Here is a 7,458-nt window from a genome sequence, read left to right as displayed (position 1 = left end):
TGGTGGCTCACGCCTGTAATCCCAGCACTTTGGGAGGCCGAGGCAGGTGGATCACCTGAGGCCAGGAGTTCGATACCAGCCTGGCCAACATGGCAAAACCGTGTCTCTACTAAAAATACAAAAATTGGTCGGATGTGGTGGCGGGCACCTGTAAGCCCAGCTACACGGGAGGCTGAGGCAGGAGAATCGCTTGAACCCGAGAGGCGGAGGTTGCAGTGAGTCAAGATCTCACCATTGCACTCCAGCCTTGGACGACAAGAGTGAAACTCTGTCTCAAAAAAAAAAAAAGAAGTTTAATTTTAATTTTCATCTTTGTAATATTCTTGGGCCAGGCACAGTGGCTCATGCCTGTAATCTCAGCATTTTGTGAGGCTGAAGTGGGAGGATCGCTTGAGGTCAGGAGTTCAAGATCAGCCTGAAAAACATAGCAAGACTCCATCTCTACAAAAATTTTTAAAAACTAGCTGGGCATAGTGGTATGTGTCTGTAGTATTAGCTACTCCGGAGGCTAACAGGGAAGAGTCACTTGAGCCCAGGAGTTTGAGGTAACAATGAGCTATGATCAGGCCACTGCACTCCAGCCTGGGCGACAGGGTGAGACACTATCTCTAATATATAATTAGATATCTGTAATATCTAATATATATATTTATAAACAAATAATATATATATATTTCCTCAATGTTTCTACTTAACTTCAGAGGTTAAACAACATGGAAAACAATTCTAATAATGGCTTTAACATCTACTTTGTTAATTCTAATTTTATCAGTTCTGAATTGGTTTTGATTGATTAATAAATGTCTTAATTTGGGTCATATTTTCTTGCCTCTTTAAATGCCTGGTAATCTTTTATTGAATGCCAGACTTGTAAATTTTGCCTTGTTAGTACTGGGTGTTTTCGTATTCCTATACAGCTTGAACTTTGTTCTGTGATGTGGTTATGTTCCTTAAAAACAGTTTGATCCTTTTGGGTCTTACTTTTATGATGTGTTAGGTCAGTCCAATGCAATATTCAGTTTACCCTTGTATATCCAAGGTAAGACCTCTACTCAATACTCTGTGAATTATGATTTTTTTTTACTCTGGCTAGTGGGAACACACACTGTTCCTCATCCTATGTGAGCGTGCTGTTCCTTCAGATACTTTTGGGTGAGACTTTCCATAACCTCAACTATTTTTCTTAGATGAATCCGTTGATATGCATTCTACTGAAAAATCCAGATGGACCATGTCGCTGGCAGCTCTCTCTTCTCTCGTCCTCTGTCCTGTGAATTCTTGCTGCCTTGGTCTCTATGGACTCAAGGACATGGGACGGGATGGAGAACTTAGAGAAGCTGTTGGATTCCCTGAGTCCTCTTTCTTGTCACTCATAGCCATACTAGTACATTCTTTTTTTTCCCCCAGAGACAGGGTCTCACTGTGTGCCCAGGCTGGAGTGCAGTGTCATGACTGTAACTTACTGCAACCTCAAAATCTTGGGCTCAAGTCATCCTCCTGCCTCAGCCTCCCAATGTACTGGAATTCATGAACCACCATGCTCAGCCACTAGTACATTCTTGTAAGAGTTTTTGTTGCATTGCTTGTAATAGCAAAAAGACCTTTAAATAATTTATATAGATATCATTAGAACACAATACAATAGATTATTGTACAACTATTAAAAGTAATGTGCTGATATGGAAAATTCTATATTAAATGAAAAAAGTAAAATATTTTATACTTATTATATACAATTGTTTGTATTGTTAATTAAAAATCATTTATGTATGTGTATGTGTATGTATATGCATATATATGTATCTAAATTTGCATAGACACAAGAAATTTAACAGTTATCTTAGCAGACATCCAGTGTTTTGTGTGTGCAGTTTGTCTTTTCATTGTTTGAATTTTCTTTTGGATATTTTTGTTCCACAATCATGTCATCTGTGAGTGATGATAGTTTTATATTTTCCTCTCTAATCCTCATGTCTTTTATTTCTTTCACATTGTTGATAACAGTGTCTTGTTCCCAATTTTAAAGGGAAAGTCTTCAGCATTTGACCTAGAAGTCTGGTGCTTTCTGTAGAATTGTTGTTTATATAAATACCTTTCTCATATTTAGTTTCATTCTATAGTTTTTATTTTAATTTTAAAATTGTTTAAGATTTTAAATAATTATAAATGTAAATTTGTAAATATTAGATATTTTAAATTTTAAATTATGTGATTTGTTGATTAGATTGATATTAAATTTTATTGGGATCTTTTTCTGAATCTTTTGAAATGATTTGCATTTTTTCACCTTTTGTCCTGTAAATGTAGTTAATTATATTGATCGATTTTCAGATGGTAAATTAACTTTGCTTTCCTGGGATAAATCTAATTGGTTTGTCCACAGTGAGATACCATCTCACGTCAGTCAGAATGGTGATTATTAAAAAGTCAAGAAACAACAGATGCAGGTGAGGTCGTGGAGAAATAGGAACGCTTTTACACAGTTGGTGTGAATATAAATTAGTTCAACCATTGTGGAAGACAGCATGGTGATTCCTCAAGGATCTAGAACCAGAAATATCACTTGACCCAGCAATCCCATTACTGGATATATACTCAAAGGAATATAAATCATTCTACTATGAAGACACATGCATATGTATGTTTATTGGAGCACTATTTACAACAGTAAAGTCATGGACCCAACCCAAATGCCCATCAATGATAGACTGGATAAAGAAAATGTAGTACATATACACCATGGAATACTATGCAGCCATAAAAGGGAATGAGTCATGTCCTTTACAGGGTCTTGGATGCTGCTGGAAACCATCATCCTCAGCAAACTAACACAGGAACAGAAAACCAAGCACCACATGTTCTCACTCATAAGTGGGAGCTGAACAATGAGACCACATGGACACAGGGAGGGGAACAACGCACACTGGGACTGTGGGGGGTTGGGGGTGAGGGGAGGGAACTTAGACGACAGGTCAATAGGTGCAGCAAACCACCATGACACACATAGACCTGTGTAACAAACCTACGCGTCCTGCACATATGTCCCGGAACTTAAAGTAAAATAAAATCAAAGAAAAAGAAAAGAAAAAAAGAAAAGAAAAGCATATACATAGTTTGAAAAAAAAAAAGGAAAGAAAATGTAATCCCAGCATTTTGGGAGGCTGAGGCGGGCAGATCACCTGAGGTCAGGAGTTCGAGACCAGCCTGGCCAACATGGTGAAACCCCGTCTCTACTAAAAATACAAAAATTAGCCAGGCATGGTGGCAGGTGCCTGTAATCCCAGCTACTTGGGAGGCTGAGGCAGGAGAATTGCTTGAACCCGGGAGGTGGAGGTTGCAGTGAGCTGAGATTGCGCCATTGCACTCCAGCCTGGACAACAAGAGTGAGACTCTGTCTAAAAAAAAAAAACAAAACAAAAAAAAACAAGAAAGAAAGAAAGAAAAGCAACATACTTAAAAAAAAAGTCTTAAAAGTTCTCCATCAGGAAGTAGGAATACTAAAATATATTTTTATTAGTTACAAACTTAGTAAGATGTTAAAATAAGAGGGATAGCATTGAAAGTTGAGAGAAAAGTTGGGTGTATTTTAATGCCATGCTGTCCTGAAATGTCCCAGAGCTATGTACCAGCCCTTCCTGTAAGGGGTAAGAGTCCTGGCAAAGAATTCAGAATAAGACTTTTTGTTTGTTTGTTTTACCAAACTCTTCCAATATGGTTCTAGAATGCTGTAAAAGCCATGTTAAATTAAACCAAAATTGATAAAGTTAAAAAAAAAACCAATTGGTTTATGATGTATATATTGATAGATTCTGTTTGCTAATATCTTGCTTAGGATTTTTCATCCATGTTCAGGAGCAGATTGGTCTGCACTTTCCTTTTTTATAATGTCCTTGTCAGATTTAGAATCAAGGTTGTTAGCTTCATAAAACAAGCTTGTTAGCTTCTTTTTCTATTATCTCAAAAGGATCGTGTGAAATTGTTATTTTTATTTTCAGCCTGCTTCAATCTACTGTTAATCCATATGATGAGTTCTTAATTTAAGTTACTGCATTTTTAAGTCCTAGAATTTTTGCTTGATACTTTTAAAATAGTTTCTAATTATCTGATAACATTTTCTATCTTGTTTCTTATTTTCAAATAATTAGCATAGTGATTTTAAAGTCTCCAATCTAGAGAATGTTTTCAGTAGTTTTTGTTACTTTTTTTTTTTTCTTGAGACAGGATCCTCCCTGTGTTGCCCAGGCTGGTCCAACTTCAGGCATTGAGATAATTTGAACCTAAGTTCATTCATTGTCTATAGGCCTTCCAGTTTACCCTCATTCCAGAGGTGATTCCTTTAAATTCAAACTCAGTGCACAGTAGGAGTTAGCGGCATTCACTAAGGCCTGATGGGACCTAGATTCTAAAACTTTTCCCTCTAGACCCATGAGTCCTTCAAAACTGCAGCTCAGCTCTTCAGCTTCTCAGTCTTTCTTTCTGGAATTGGCAACATTCCCTAGGGCAGAAATGTCCCAGTGCAGGACTCAATTCCCTGGTCCTCCAACTTTCTTGGTTTCTGTCTTGGAAATTCTTCACTATTTTAGCACTCTGTTGCCTTCAAGTAGAATTGCTATTTCCCTCTTAACTAGTTTGCAATTACTAGAAATGGACACAGTAACTGCCTTCTTTCCACAACCAGTACTTCAAATAGAAAGTTCTGCTGTTGATGACCAGAAGCTCCGCCGCCCTGCCTCTGCTGTCCAGGGGGAAGCAGGTGGAGAGAGGAGCCCTCCATGCCTGTTCTTGGCAGGAGCCAGGCCTCTTCTAGGTGAACATCCTTATATTCACTTAGTTGACAGTGGGTATTTCTTTAAATGGGCTGTTTGGTTATAGGAGACAATCAGATTAAAAAAAATTTTGGAAAGCTGCTGCTTGCCAAATCTTATTGACGATGAGTGAGCTTTGCAGAAAATTTCCAAAATAGGTTCATTGTCCAAGTCACCTGCCTTTCTGCTTCTGAATCCTCAACTCACACTTGAGCAGTGGTCCACCAAGTCTGAGCCCCCCAAGCCTGAGGCCTGACAGAGGCAAAGTGGATGGGATAAGAGGGTGAGTGTGGAGGTCAGCAGTTCTGAGGTTCATTCCTGCTCTCAGATGTGATGCTTCTGGGTAACAGGAGCCAGGCCGGGAGTCATATCTGCTGAGATTTAACCATGCTCCACCCTTCACTGGCTGTGCCAGAAAGAGAAAAAGCATCTAAACTCATTTTAAAAACAAGGGATTAAGAGATTATTAGCTGATTCCAGATGTGGCTGCTCATTCAAAATACCCAAACAGGTTGTGAAAAATACAGATGCTTGAGTCACACCCCACACTGTCTCCACTCCAGGACCCAAGCTGCTGAATAAAACCTGGAATATATATATATATATATATATATATGTGTGTGTGTGTATGTGTGTGTGTGCGCGCCTACATATGAGTGGCATAAAATAATCATTCATTATTATTACCATTATCACCTGTCACAGTTCTAGGGGTTGACGGGGCCCAGCGAGGCAGGGCCTGCTCTGGGTCTATCATGCAGGGCAGTAGCAGAAGACTGAGGCTGGAGTCATTCTGAAGGTATCCACTTACTTTCTTTCTTTCTTACTTTCTTTCTGTTTTTTTTTTTTTTTTTTTTTTTTAGATGGAGTTTTGTTCCTGTTGTCCAGGCTGGAGTGCAAAGGCACAATCTTGGCTCACTGCAACCTCCACCTCCCAGGTTCAAGCATTTCTCCTGCCTCAGCCTCCCAAGTAGCTAAGATTACAGGTGTGCACCACCATGCCTGGCTAATTTTTTTGTATTTTTAGTAGAGATGGTTTTTCACCAGGTAGGTCAGGCTGGTCTTGAACTCCTGACCTCAAGTGATCCACCCACCTCAACCTCCCAAAGTGCTGGGATTATAGGCGTGAGGAAGGCATCCACTTTCGAGTGTCTGAGCTGTTGGTCACAATATCTGCACTTAGCTTCTCCAGGTGGCAGGGACAGAATCTACATTTTTAACAAGCCCCCAGTTGGCTAGGCAGTGGTCTCTGACAACATTTTAGGAATTACTGGACAACATGAAACTTTTAGTCCCTTAAAGTTGTACAGTTCCAGAATTCAAGTTTTTCTTTTGAAGTAAAAAATAACTTCTGCTTTAAGAGAATACAGGTGTTTCTCAAAGCAAAATGTCAAGACCACTTTTCAGACATAGGATTATCAGAAATTCTAACAGAAAGCTAGTAGAATACTGCCCAATCGAACTCTGTTTATTCAGTTAGATGTGCTTTAATCGAGTTGTTATTCTGCACAAGATACTGTTGTGGAAGGTGTAGACTTATATTATTTTTATGGCTACTAACAAAGATTACACATTATCCAGAGTAGCAGTACATTTAAGGTGAGTCTACATTTCCTTGAGACTCAAACTCCTGCTGTTGTTTGTGGAAACTGAGTATCTGGGGCAAAAGAGGAAGTGAGAGCCCTCAAAGAGAGCAGCCCTTCCTGTGAAGCTGCCCGCTGTGCTTGGCTGGGGGACAGCCTTGTATATTGGGCCAAAAACATTTGCCTCCAATATTGTAGGGTAGGGTGCATGTCACTGCCGCACTGGCTTCTTGGTGTTCATCATCAAACAGACGTCTGTTTTACTGCCATGATGCTAACCGCGTTTAGCGTTTGTGTCCACTTGGTATGATAACTGGCTAGACATTTTGCTCTTTTCTCAAAAACAATTTTAACTAGTTCATAATTAACATACCACAAGACAAACTATGGTTCAGCATTGGGTCTTCTGGGTGTTTCAGGCATTAAAAAGAAAATTTATTTCGGGGAATCATACTAGTCAATTATTACTTCTCATCATTACAGTTTCCAGAGGTTTATTGGTGGCAGATGTTGCGCTCTTTTTTAAAAAAGAAAAACCAAAAAACAAATGGACATCTCCCAGATGGATTCTTAGTGAAATGAGTCTTTAAAAAGAGAAACCAGGGCTTTCTTATAGTAAATGGAAATAGACCAACTTAGGTTTTAGGCCAAGTGATGAATAACGATATGGGGGGACATCATGTAAGCAAACTACTCTGTCTTTTAATGATTCTTATTTCCTAATTTAGAACTGCAACAATATCCAGGAATCCTCACTTTCTGGTGAAGAGTGAGAAATCTTTATGGGCTCTCATGATTCGGTTGAAAGCAAGATTAAATGTGCCTCAGACATTTTCCTTGAACATTCTCCTTCTGGGCAGGAAGTGGGCAGTGTTCACCGAAGACCTGGCCATCAGATGGGAGGAAAAGCTGATGGTGTGACAAAATATCTACCTCCCCTTCTTGGTGTGTTTCCTTCTTCCCTAGTATTTCTTTTCTTTTTTTTTTTAATATACAGCAGAAATTTATTTCTTACAGTTCCCACAGACCTTGAAGTCCCCAGTGAAGGCAGATTGAGTGTCTGGTGAGGG

This window comes from Symphalangus syndactylus, chromosome 7 (genome assembly GCF_028878055.3).
Source record: "Symphalangus syndactylus isolate Jambi chromosome 7, NHGRI_mSymSyn1-v2.1_pri, whole genome shotgun sequence".
In the NCBI taxonomy this organism is placed as follows: domain Eukaryota; kingdom Metazoa; phylum Chordata; class Mammalia; order Primates; family Hylobatidae; genus Symphalangus; species Symphalangus syndactylus.
This window is presented reverse-complemented; position numbering follows the sequence as displayed.